Here is a 13,526-nt window from a genome sequence, read left to right as displayed (position 1 = left end):
ACAGTAGCACGTCACAGCGTTATTGACAGTGTGCTTTTCTTCCTTGGTTACATAAAAGCGCATCTTATATTCAACAGCATTTTAGTTTTGATAAAATATGATAATTGAGTCAAGGAATGTTGGTTCAAACGAGCAGAACAGATAAGAAGAAGGAAGAAACATACGTGCTGTTGAATCTTTAACAGTTTGCAGGTTTTTTAAGGGTAAGAGGAAAATGCGTCTGACAGGCTTTGTGTGTGCAAGTGTGAAGGATGGAATATATGTTTTAATAAAAAGTTCACTCCTAAGGGAGCGCCTGGGCCATGCAAACAGTTACTTGGCTGCTGACCAAAACGTTGGAGGTTCAAGTCCACCCAGAGGTGTGCTGGAAAAAAGGCCTGATGATCTACTTCTGAAACAGCAGCCATTGAAGACCCTATGGAGCACAGTTCTGCTCTGACACGCGCAGGGTCACTGTCATTCAGAGCTGCACTGACAGCAAATGGTGGGTGCCTCACTCTGAGGACAGTACTCCTTGGGCTATGGTCCTTAGCCTCTCTTTTTTTTTTAAGACAAAATCATCATTTTTCAAAATACATGAATCAAACCTCAGGCAGATGTTCTTCAACCTTTTATAACCTCCACAGGCGACTTTATTGGAAGTACAGGTAAGGATAACAAGTCAAGCAGATTTTGGATGATCAAAAATTGAAAAAAACTGTGAACTACAGAGTCACTGTTACACACGCCGTTTCTTGAGACAAACAGATCAGACCTTATCAGTCATGCCCACGCAGCTAGCAAAGTCCACTAAAGGTTTTCTGCAGGATAGATTTTAGTATGATCTCCAGGACAGAAGGATTTGGGGTGTTGGGGCTGGGAAGAGGGGGCAGGGTATTTGGAAACCCTGGCAAAGCATGGGGCAGGTGACAGCCTCTGGGTCTTATCCCCCTTCCCCCACTCCCAGGACGACCATTGGGGAGTGGAGGGCTCCGGGACTCCAGGAGCATGTTCTATTAGATTCTAAGGCATATTTCAGGCAGGTTCTATGTCTCTAAGACCACTTGCGAAACAAATCAAGGAAATTAGACAAATATTAAAAGAAGAGCAGGAGGAGGGATATCTAGAGTTTCTCAAAAAAGCCATGACTATCCAAATAAACCAACTCGACCGCACACCATCACCACCACATCTAAACAGGCGGGTTGGGGGAGCGAACTCGCTACTTGGCTAAAAGAGTTGATTTGCTCCAGTTGGTGCTCACACCAGGTAATCCTTCCGACACGGGAGAGGAGTCCATCCCCTGCCTCAGCGGCCATGGGCCCTCCTCCCCTACCCCTCCAGCTTCCCAGCGGCGGTCTGGAAGGACGCAGGGCACTCCAGCCTGGGTTCCCCCTCCGTGACCTTCCCCGGCACCTGGACAAGCGCGTCTTCATGGTATGTGAGGGAGCCGGGTGGAGTCCCCAAACCCGAGGCCGGAGCTGATAATTCAGTTTTGCAAGGTGGGGTGATCTTGAGGAATTCGATCCTCAAACTTTACAATGGCTCCCACTTTGCAGCCCCAAGTGCCGGAGCATCCCGGGCTTCCGTTGGGCGGGGGACGACGACACAGGACCCGGCGCAAAGAAAGAGGGGTGCTAGCAGGGGCGCTGGATGGCGCGCGCTCGGGCAGGGTCTGAGGGCAGCCCGCCGGGGGAGGGGTGCAGGGCACAGCCAGGGGGGCCTGCAAATGACCCGGCGGCTGTGGGGGACCGGGGTGCGGGGCGCGCAGGCGAAAGTCCCCTGCGCCGGGAGGAGAGGCGGGCGAGCCGACGACCTGAGATGGCGCGGAATCAAGAGAGCGGTTCCGGGAAGCGGCAGCGGGCGGGGGCGGCGTTTGGCCCTACTGTCTGCGGCACGAGCGTCCCCCGGTCCCCGCCATCCCCGCGGTACCTCTGCAGTCCGTCCTCGTGGCTCCCGCCCGCGGGGATGGCCTCGTCTCCCCGGAGCCCCGCACCCCGATCGGCGCTGGCGGCCAGGACGCGCGCTGCCGGCGGCCCCTCGGGCAGAGGCGGCCGGGCCACCTCCTCGGGCGAGGCCGGCGGCAGCGCGGGCAGAGCCGCGGGTCGTGAGCCGCTGACCCGCTCGGGAGGGCGGCTGCTGCGGCGGCGGCGGCGACAGGAAAGTCCCGGCGCGGGGACGCGCGCGGAGCCCGGCCTCCAGCCGCTCCGGGAACGCGCGCCGGGGCGGGCTTAGCGCGCTCTGTCTGGGAGGCGTCCTCTCCCCGCGCGGCCGCCCAGGCAGACGCGGATTTGGGCTTTGTTTACCGCGGGTTTAGGGGATCGAACAGGGGCTGGCATTCAGAAAACAGTGAAAATGGAACGGATGAATGAACGACTGAATGGGTTCTCTCCGGGCTCCGCAACTTATCAGTTATTTAAACCTCTCTGATCATCGTTCTCTTGTTCTATAGGATGAGGTTAAAAATACCTACCTCTCACACTTGTCAAGGCTTGGTACAGTTCCCAGCTCAAGCAGGTCTTTGTAAATATTGGTCCCCTCCCCTTCTCAGGGAAACCCTGGTGGTGCCGTGGCTAAGAGCTCGGCTGCTAAGCAAAAGGTCGGCAGTTGGAATCCACCAGGCGCTCCTTGGAAACCCTATGGGGCAGTTCTCCTCAGTCCTGTAGGGTCGCTAGGAGTCGGAATCGACTCGAGGGCGACGGGTTTGGTTTTTTTGGTTCCCCTCCTTAGCGGGCCTTTCCTCCATGCTACCCTCCTCGATGTTTCCGAGTAGGTGGAGAGGAAAGACAAAGACCTTCATTATTGTGCTTACTATTTATACCCTGTAACTTCCAAAAGGAAACCCTGGTGGGGCAGTGGTTAAGAGCTACATCTGCTAATCAAAAGGTCGGCAGTTAGTATCAACCAGCCACTCCTTGAAAACCCTATGGGGTAGGTCTACTCTGTCCTATAGGGTCGCTATCAGTCGGAATTGACTGGACGGCAACGGATTTTAACTTCCAAAACAGTAAAAATAGAAGTCCTTGGGTGTCACAAACGGTTAAGTGCTCAACTACTACCAAAAGGTTGACAGTTCGAATCACCGCCTGGTCAGAAAGGCCTGGTGATCTTTTCTACTTCGGAAAGATCATAGCCACTGAAAACCCTAAGGAGCACAGTTCTACTCTGACACCAGGGGCGGATTATCCAACAGGCAAGGTAAGCACGGTGCTTACCTTGCTTACCAGATCATCTGTAGGGAACAATTTCACATTTTTTCACCACATCAAAGATTCTGCTTCAAGGTATGGCTGGCATCTGTCTCTCTCCCAACCCCACAGCACCTTCCTACAGAATCAAAGCCTCTTTTCAAATTGACAGTCCCTGGCAAGGGCAGATGACCCAGTAAGCAAGGTAAGCACGGGCTTAATTGTGCTTACTAATCTGTAGTGAGCAATTTCACATGTTTTCACAAAGATGTGGTGAAATTGCTCACTACAGATTAGTAAGTAAGCACAAATAGGCCGTGCTTAGCTTGCTTACGGGGCCACCCAGCCCTGCCGCCACGCGTGGGCTCACCGTGAGTTGGAGTGGACTCCACAGCAGCTGGTTTGGTTTGCTCTGAGTTATATTCTTAAACATTAAAGGCACCTCAATGGCAATGTTAAAACCCTTTTGAAGGAGAAAGAGAAAAATACTCTAACAGCCTAAACCAGTTGCAGCTATGTGGATTATGACTGATGGTGACCCCATGTGCATCAGAGCAGAACTGTGCTCCATAGAGCTTTCAGTGGCTGATTTTTGGGAATTAGACTGCCAAGCCTTTCTTCTGAAGTGCCTCTGGGTGGACTTGAACCTCCAGTCTTTGTGTTAGCCCCTGAATGTGTTAATGGTTTGCACAACTCAGGGACTTTACTAACCACCTAGGTTATTCTCATTGAGCATTCAGTCTAGCTTTCAGCTTTCTGTCATCTGAGAAAAGGGAGGGGGAGGTTGTTTCATACTGTTTGTGGATTCAAAAAGGAACATTTTCATCCATGAAGGCAACTAACATTTGCTGAATCCCTTCTATATGCTAGGCACAGGGGTGATCATAAAGACAAATGTCATGGCGCTGGCTCTTACATTACACCCCGTCTTCAAGAGCAACAGAATTCCCACCAGCCCTGTGAAATCTAAAGGACTGATCGTGAGAGCCTGTCCCTACAAAAGACACACAACAGTGAAAATATTTTCAGCGCTGGTTTTAGAGGAGCTGCAGATGGTCTCTGAAGGTGTGTGTTGGGGGTGGGGGGAGCCAGTCCACACTCCGTGCAGTGTATGCATGATGTTATATAAACATACATTAAAAATAGAAATATATAAAAAGTTAACTGTGATTAATTACAGATTGGGCAAGCATGGGTAATTTTTATTTTCTTCTGTTTATGTTCTAAATTTTCTATGGTAAATGTTTTTACTTATGTAATCAGGGGAAAGGTTTTAAAGAATAAATGCAGCCTGCTTCAACATGTAAAGAGCTCGGAAGTTATCACTCCTATCCTCAAAGAGACAAAAATAGGTTAAAAATCAAAGGATGGGAGAAAAAAAAACATGTCAAGCAAACGATAACCAAAAGAAAGCAGGAGTGGCAATATTAATCTCTGATAAAATAGACTTAAAGTCAAAATCCATTATAAGACACAAAGCAGGGCACAATATAATGATTAAAGGGTCAATCCGTCAAGAGGGCATAACCCTAATAAATACTTACATGACCAATGACAGACCTCTGAAATACATAGAACAAACTCTAACAGAATTGAAAAGAGAAATAGACAGTCCTACAACAATAGTAGGGGACTTTAACACACCGCTTTTGGTGATGGACAGAACAACTAGAGAGAAACTCAGCAAAGATACAGAAGATCTAAATAACGCACCACCCAAGGGCAGCATGGTACATGTTTTTCTCCATCACACCTGGATCATTCTCCAAAATAGACCATAGTTTAGGCCACAAAGCAAGCCTAAATAAATTCAAAAACATAGAAATAACATAAAGCATCTTCTCTGATCATAACACTATAAAACTAGAAATTAATAACAGAACAAGGGAAAAATTGAACACATGGAAACTGAGTAACATCTTACTTAAAAACTAAGAAATTAAAATTAAATAGAAGAAATTAAAAATGAATTTAAAAAATTCTTAGAATCAAATGAGAATGAAAACACAACATACCCAAACCCCTGGGACACTGCAAAAGCAGTGCTCAGAAGACAATTTATAGCAATACATGCACACATTAAAAAAGAAGAAAGGGCCAAAATCAGCAGCTTAACCCTACAACTCAAACAGATAGAAAAGACACAGCAAAAGAAGTCCACAGTCACCAGAAGAAAGGAAATAATAAAGATTAGAGCAGAAATAAATGAAATAGAAAACAAAAACAATAGAAAGAATTAACAAGGCTAGAAGTTGGTTCTTTGAGAGGATCAACAAAATTGACAAACCACTGGCTGAAGTGACAAAAGGAAAAAATGAGAAGATGCAAATTACCAAAATAAGAAACGAGATGGGTGACGTTACAACAGAACCAACTGAGACAAAAAGAATCGTAACAGAATGTTATGAAAAATTATACTCCAACAAATTTGAAAACCTAGAAGAAATGCACAAAATTTCTAGAAACACACTACCTACCTGAAATAACACAAATAGAGGTAGAAAATTTGAACAGAACCATAATAAAAGAAGAAATTGAAAATGTAACTAAAAAAAAAAAAAATCCCACCAAAAAAAAAAGCCCTGGCCCAGATGGCTTCACTGGAGAATTCTACCAAACATTCAGAGAAGAGTTGACATCAATTCTACTCAAACTATTCCAGAATGCAGAAAAGGAAGGAATACTCTCTAATTTGTTCTATGAAGCCAGCATAACCTTGATACCAAAGCCAGGCAAAGATACCACTAAAAAAGAAAATTATAGACTCATATCCCTCATGAATATAGATGCAAAAATTCTCAACAAAATTCTAGCCAACAGAATTAAACAGCATATCAAAAAAATAATATATCATGATTGTTATGGACTGACTTGTGTTCCCCAAAAATGTGTGTCAACTTGGCTAGGCCATGATTCCCAGTATTATGTGACTGTCCACAAGTTAGTCATTGGATGTCATTTTCTTATGTGTTGTAAATCCAACCTCTATGATGTTAATGAGGCAGAATTAGAGGCAGTTATGTTAATGAGGCAGGGCTCAATCTACAACATTAGATTGTATCTTCAGTCAATCTCTTTTGAGATATAAAAGAGAGAAGCGAGCAGAGAGACAGGGAGACGTCATACCACCAAGCAAAAGAGCCAGGAGCTCGAGTGTCCTTTGGACTTGTGGTCCCTGTGCTGAGAAGCTCCTAGACCAGGGGATTGATGATGAGGACCTTCCTCCAGAGCCAACAGAGAGAGAAAGCCTTCTGGGGGAGCTGGTGCCCTGAATTCAGACTTCTAGCCTACCAGACTGTGAGAGAATAAATTTCTATTCGTTAAAGCCATCCACTTGTGGTATTTCTGTTATAGCAGCACTAGATAACTAAGACAATGAGAAAAAGGGACAATTTTGGTAAATGCTGTAACATATACAATTTTGCAACAACAGTAAAAACAACCAAAAAATATGTGTGTGGTTACATAGGTAGATATGAACGCATATATGTGTTTGGGAAGGCATATGTGAGCAAATACACAGGTATGTATAGGTGTAGCTGTAGACACATGTATATTCAAGTTTGTGGGTGCTGCATATATATCCCCATATACAACAAATCACATAGGGGGCAGAGTTACGGAGGCACTCCATGGTATATTTAATATTCTTTGCCAACACCATAATTCAAAGGCATCAATTCTTCTTCAGTCTTCCTTATTCATTGTCCAGCTTTTGCGTTCATGTGAGGCAATTGAAAATATCATGGTTTGGGCCAGATGCACCTTAGTCCTCAAAGTAACTTCTAGCTTTTCAATACTTTAAAGGGGTCTTTTGCAGCAGATTTGCCCAATGCAATACGTCCTTTGATTTCTTGACTGCTGCTTCCATGGGCGTTGATTGTGGATCCAGGTAAAATGAAATCCTTGACAACTTCTGTCTTTTCTCCTTTTATTGTGATGTTGCTTATTGGTCCACTTGTGAGGATTTTTGTTTTCTTTATGTTGAGGTGTAATCCATACTAAAGGCAGTGGTCTTTGATCTTCATCAGTAAGTGCTTAAAGTCCTCTTCACTTTCAGCAAGCAAGGTTGTGTCATCTGCATACTACAGGTTGTTAATAAGCCTTCCTCCAATTCTGAAGCCGAATTCTTCTTCATATAGTCCAGCTTCTCAGATTATTTGCTCAGCATACAGATTGAATAAGTATGGTGAAAGAATACTACCCTGACACACACCTTTCCTGATTTTAAACTATGCAGTATCCCCTTGTTCTGTTCAAATGACTGCCTCTTCGTCTATGTACAGGTTCCTCATGAGCACAATTAAGTGTTCTGGAATTTCCATTCTTCACAATGTTACACATAATTTGTTATGATCCACACAGTAGAATGCCTTTGCATAGTCAATAAAACACAGGTCAACATCTTTCTGGTATTCTCTGCTTTCAGCCAGGATCCATCTGACATCAGCGATGATATCCCTGGTTCCATGTCCTTTTCTTAATGTTGCTTGAATTTCTGGCAGTTCCCTGTCAATGTAATGTTGTAACCATTTGTAAAGTATCTTCGCATAATTTTACATGCATGTGATATTAATGATATTGTTTGATAATTTCCACATTCAGTTGGATCACCTTTCTTTGGAATAAGCATGTATATGTATTAGGGCCTCTAGCATTGATCCTATGTTTTTCTTCTATGAACTTTATAGTTTTTGGCTTTATATTTAGGTCTTTGATCCATTTTGAATTAGTTTTTGTGTATGGTGTGAGCTATGGGTCCTGTTTCATTTTTTTGCAGTTGAACATCCAGTTTTGCCAGCACCATTTGTTAAAAAAACTGTTCCCCATTTGGTGGACTTTGGGTCCTTGTTGAAGATCAGGTGACCGTAGGTGGATGGATTTACATCTGGGTTCTCAATTCTGTTCCATTGATCAATGTATCTGTCGTTGTACCAGTACCAGGCTGTTTTGACTACAATAGCTATATAGTAGGTTCTGAGGTCAGGTAGTGTGTGTCTTCCTACTTTATTCTTCCTCTTCAATAGTGCTTTACTTACTTTTTTCCCTTTCCATATAAAGTGAATGATTAGTTTTTCCATCTCTTTAAAGAATGTTGTTAGTATTTGGATTGGAACTGCATTGTATTTGTAAATTACTTTGGATAGAATTGTCATTTTCACAATGTTGAGTTTACCTATCCATGAGCATGGTATGTTTTTCCATTTATGAGATCTCTTTTGGTTTCTTGCAGTAGTGTTTTGTAGTTTTGTTTGTATAGGTCTTTTACATTCCTGGCTAGATTTATTCCTAAATATTTTATTTTTTTAGGGGCTATTATAAATGGTACTGTTTTCCTGATTTCCTTTTCATCATTCTGTTTATTGGTGGATAGGAATCCAACTGATTTTTGTATGTTTATCTTGTATCCTGCTACTCTGTTGAATCTTTCTATTAGTTCAAGTAGTTGTCTTGTGGAGTCTTTAGGGTTTTCTATGTATAGTATCATATCATCTGCAAATAAGGCACATATATAGATCTCTTCCAGTCTTTTGGCCAGCTAGCTGTCTTCAAAATTTCTTGGCATAGACGAGTGAGTACTTCCAGCATTGCATCTGTTTGTTGAAATATCTCAGTTGATATTGCATCAATTCTTAGAGCCTTGTTTTTTGCCAATGTCTTCATTCCAGCTTAGACTTCTTCCTTCATTACCATTGGTTCTTATGGTACAGTGACTCTGTGTATTCCTTCCATCTTCTTTTGCTGTTTCCTGCATTGTTCAATATTTATCCATGGAATCATTCAATATTGCAACTCGAGGCTTGAATTTTTTCTTCAGTACTTTCAGTTTGAGAAATACTGAGCATGTTCTTCCCTTTTGGTTTTCTAGCCCCAGGTCCTTGCACATTAAACAATACATTTCTAAATAACACATGTGTTCATGAAAAAATTTCAAGAGAAATTAAAAAATATTTTGAAGTAAATGAAAAAGAAAAGGCAACTTATCAAAATTTGTTGAATGCAGTGAAAGCAGTGCTTAGAGGAAAGTTCATAGCGTTGAATGCATACATTAGAAAAGAAGAAAGATCAAAAATTAATAACCTAACCTCAGAAAATCAGAAAAGGAATAGCAAATTAAATCCCAAGTAAGCAGAAGAATATAAATAATAAACATTAGAGCAGAAATCAGTGAAATTGCAAACAGGAATTTAATAGAGAAAATCAATACTGGTTCTTTGAAAATACCATAAAATTGATAAATCTCTGGTCAGGGTAACCAAAAACAAAAGCAAGAAGACACAAATTAGTAATAACAGAAAGTTAAGAAGGGCTATAAGTGCTAATACCATAGATACTAAAATGATAATAAAAAATATTATGAACAACTCTATTCCCATAAATTTGATAACTACGTAAATGGACCAATTCCTTGAAGACACAAATTACTAAAACTCACACATGGAGAAATAGATCATCTGAATAGGCCTATATCTATTAAAGAAATTGAATCAACAATTTATAACCTCCCCAAACAAAAAGTAACAGGCCTATATGGTTTCATAGGTGAAATCTACCAAACATTTAAAGAAATGGTACCAATTCTCTACAATCTATTCCAGAAAATAAAAGCAGAGAGAACACTTCCTAACTCATTCTATGAGGCTAGCATTAAATTAATACCAATATCAGACAAAGATGTTATAGGAAAGGCAAATTAAAGGCTAATATCTGTCAAAAACATAGATGCAAAAATATTAGCAAATCAAAAAATACTAGGAAATCAAATCCAACAATGTATAAAAAGAATTATATGGTAAAACCTGAGAAAGCTGGAACCTGTGTAAGGTGGAAACCTATCAGAGAAGGAAAACTCAAATACATTTTATGTATTTTCCACTAATTGAGAGGGATAGAAAAGTACTAAGACTGTACCCGTTAAAGGCGGAAAACTTATGAGACCCAGAAAAACAAGGCAGTCGCCTCGAGTTCCAACTCTCACGGGTTTCACTTTACATCACAACCAAATGGGATTTATTCCAAGTATACAAGGCTGGTTCAACACTTGAAAATCAATTAATGTAATCCGTCACATCAACAGACTAAAGAAGAAAAATCATATGATCATATTGATAGGTGCAGAGAAAGCATTTGACAAAATCCAACACTCATTCATGATAAAAACTCTCAGCAAACTAAGAATAGAGGAGTTTATCCACAGCCTGATAAAGAGCATCTACCAGAAATGTACAGCTAGCAACCATATCTACTGGCAAAAAATTGGATGCTTTCTCCCTAAGATGGGTAACAAGGCAAGGATGTCCCCTTTCACCCTTCGTATTCAACATCATAGTGGAAGTCCTAGCTAATGCAATAAGACCAGAAAAGGAAACACTAGGTATATAGATAAAAAAAATAACTAAATAAATAAAACTCTTTATTTTTTGGTGACACGACTATCTGTAGAAAACCTCAAAGAATCAACAACAACAACAAAATCCGCAACAAACAAACAACAACAATAACAACTGATGAATGATTATAGCAAGGTTGTAGGATACAAGGTTCTATACGAAAGTCAATTACTTTCCTACATACCAACAATGAACAATTGGAATCTGAAATTAAAGCACAATACCATTTACATTAGCACCAAAGGTGAGTGGGGGAGGAAAGAAACAGGTATAAATCTAACAAAATGTATACAAGATCTATATGAGGAAAACTATAAAACGCTAATGAGAGCAATCAGAGAAGTTCTAAATACATGGGCAGATACTCCATGGTCATGAATAGGAAGACTCAGTAGTGTTAACATGTCAGTTCTTCCCAACTTGATCTATAGATACAATTTAATCCTAATCAAAATCTCAGCAAGTTGTTTTGTGGAAATTGACAAACTGATTCTAAAGTTTATATGGAAAGGCAAAAGACCCAGAATAGCCAACATAATACTGAAGAACAGAATTGGAAGACTGTCACTACCTGACTTAAAGACTTACTATAAAGCTACAGTAACCAAGACAGTGTGGTGTTGGTGAAAAAATAAATGAATAGATCAGTGGAACAGAATAAACTAGAAATAGTCCCACAAAAATACAGTCAAATGATCTTTGACAAAGGAGCAAAGGCAATTCAATGGAGAAAGGACAGTCTTTTCAGCAAATGTTACTGGAAGAACTGGACATTTACTTGCAAAAAATTGAATCTAGACCTAGGCCTTACACCTTTCACAAAAATTAACTCAAAATAGGTCCTAGACCTAATATAAAACTCAAAACTATGAAACTTCTAGAAGACATCATAGGAGAACATCTAGGTGACCTTGGGTTTGGTGATGACTTTGTAGACACAACACAAAAAGCACAATCCATAAAAGAAAAGATTGATAAGTTGGACTTTATCAGAATTAAAAACTTCTAATCTGTGAAAGACACTCTTAAGAGAATGAAAAGACAAGCCACAGACGAGGAGAAAATATTTGCAAAACACATATCTGATAAAGGACTTGTATCCAAAATATACAAAGACCTCTCAAAACTCAACAGTAAGAAAACAAACAACCCAATTAAAAAATGGGCAAAAAATCTGAAGACACCGCATCAAAGAAGATACGTAGATGGAAAATAAGCATTTGAAAATGTACTCAACATCATATGTCATTAGGGAATTGCAAATTACAACAACGAGATCCTACAACATACCTATTAGAATGACTAAAATCCAAAAAACCTGACAATGCCAAGTGCTGACAAGGATGTGGAGTAACAGGAACTCTCACTCATTGCTGGTGGGAATGCAAAACAGTACCACCACTTTGGAAGACAGTCTGGCAGTTTCTAACAAGACTAAACATAGTTTTATCACAAAATCCAGCAGTTGCGCTAATCGATACTTACCAAATGAGTTGAAAACTTATGTTCACACAAAAACGTACACACAAATGTTTATAGCAGGTTTATTCATAATTGCCAAAAACGGGACGTGACCAAAATGTCCTTACATACCTGTTGCCGTTGAGTAGATTCTGACGCATAGCGACCCTATAGGACAGAGTAGAGCTGCCTCATAGGGTTTCCAAGGAACGGCTGGTTGATTCGAACTGCTGACCTTTTGGTTAGCAGCCAAGCTCTTAACCACGGCGCCACCAGGGCTCCATCCTTATGTAGGTGAATGGATAAACAAACTGTGGTATATCCATACAATGGAATATTATTCAGCAATAAAAAGAAATGAGCTATCAAGTCATGGAAAGACACGGAGGAAACTTAAATGCGTAGTGCTAAGTGAAAGAAGCCTGTCTGTAAAGGCTACATACTATATGATTTGGTTCCAACTACGTGACATTCTGCCAAAAGCAAAACTATGCAGACACTAAAAAGATCTGTGATTGCTAGGGATTCAGGGGGAGGGAGGAAGGGAGAGATGAATAGAGCACAGGGGATTTTTAGGGCAGTGAAACCTTTCTGTATGCTACTATAATGGGGGAGACATGACATTGTGCATTTGCCAAAACCCACAGAACTGTGCAATACCGAGAGAACCTTAATGTAAACTATGAACTTGAGTTAATAACAATGTATCAATATTGGCTCGTCAGTTATAACAAATGTATCACATTAATGCCGAGATGTTAACCATAGGACAAACTGTGTGGAAGGGAGAGGGAGTATGTGGGAACTCTCTGGATTCGTGCTCCATTTTTCTATACACCTAAAGATTCACATTTGTGCCCATCCCAAAGAAAGGTGATCCAACAGAATGCAGAAATCATCGAACAATATCATTAATACTACACATAAGTAAAATTTTGCTGAAGACCATTCAAAAGCAGTTGCAGTAGGACATCAAGAGGGAACTGCCAGAAATTCAGGCCAGATCCAGAAGAGGATGTGCAACAAGGGGTATCACTGCTGATGTCAGATGGATCCTGGCTGAAAGCAGAGAATACCAGAAAGATGTTTACCTATGTTTTATTGTCTATGCAAAGGCATTCTACTGTGTCGATCATAACAAATTATGAATAACAGTGCAAAGAATGGGAATTCCAGAACAGTTAATTGTGCTCATGAGGAACCTCTGCTTAGACCCAGAGGCAGTCATCTGAACAGAACAAGGGGATACTGCATGGTTTAAAATCAGGAAAGGTGTGTGTCAGGACTGTATCCTTTCACCATGCTTATTCAATCTGTATGCTGAGCAAATAATCTGAGAAGCTGGACTATATGAAGAAGAATGTGGCATCAGGATCGGAGGAAGACTCGTTAACAACCTGAGATATGCAGATGACACAACCTTGCTTGCTGAGGGTGAAGAAGACTTGAAGCACTTACTGATGAAGATCAAAAACCACAGCCTTCAGTAGGGATTACACCTCAACAT

At 41.2% G+C, this 13,526-nt stretch overlaps 1 protein-coding gene across 3 annotated transcripts in view; it reads right to left on the bottom strand.

Annotated features, from left to right (window-relative positions):
• Positions 1-13,526, bottom strand: part of IFNAR2 (interferon alpha and beta receptor subunit 2) — a 76,064-nt gene that overhangs the window by 33,884 nt on the left and 28,654 nt on the right. Inside the window, exon 1 of one of the 3 annotated variants that reach the window (XM_023741307.1) lies at positions 1,912-2,067. The exons of the other annotated variants lie outside the window; for them this stretch is intronic. The gene's annotated coding sequence lies outside the window, so the exon portion shown is untranslated. Of the gene's footprint in view, positions 1-1,911; positions 2,068-13,526 lie in introns of those variants that run through there. 3 annotated transcript variants of the gene reach the window in all.

Source organism: Trichechus manatus, unplaced genomic scaffold (genome assembly GCF_000243295.1).
Source record: "Trichechus manatus latirostris isolate Lorelei unplaced genomic scaffold, TriManLat1.0 scaffold00177, whole genome shotgun sequence".
Taxonomy (NCBI): Eukaryota; Metazoa; Chordata; class Mammalia; order Sirenia; family Trichechidae; genus Trichechus; species Trichechus manatus.
Note: the sequence above shows the minus strand (reverse complement) of the source record. Positions and strands in the feature narration are given on the sequence as shown.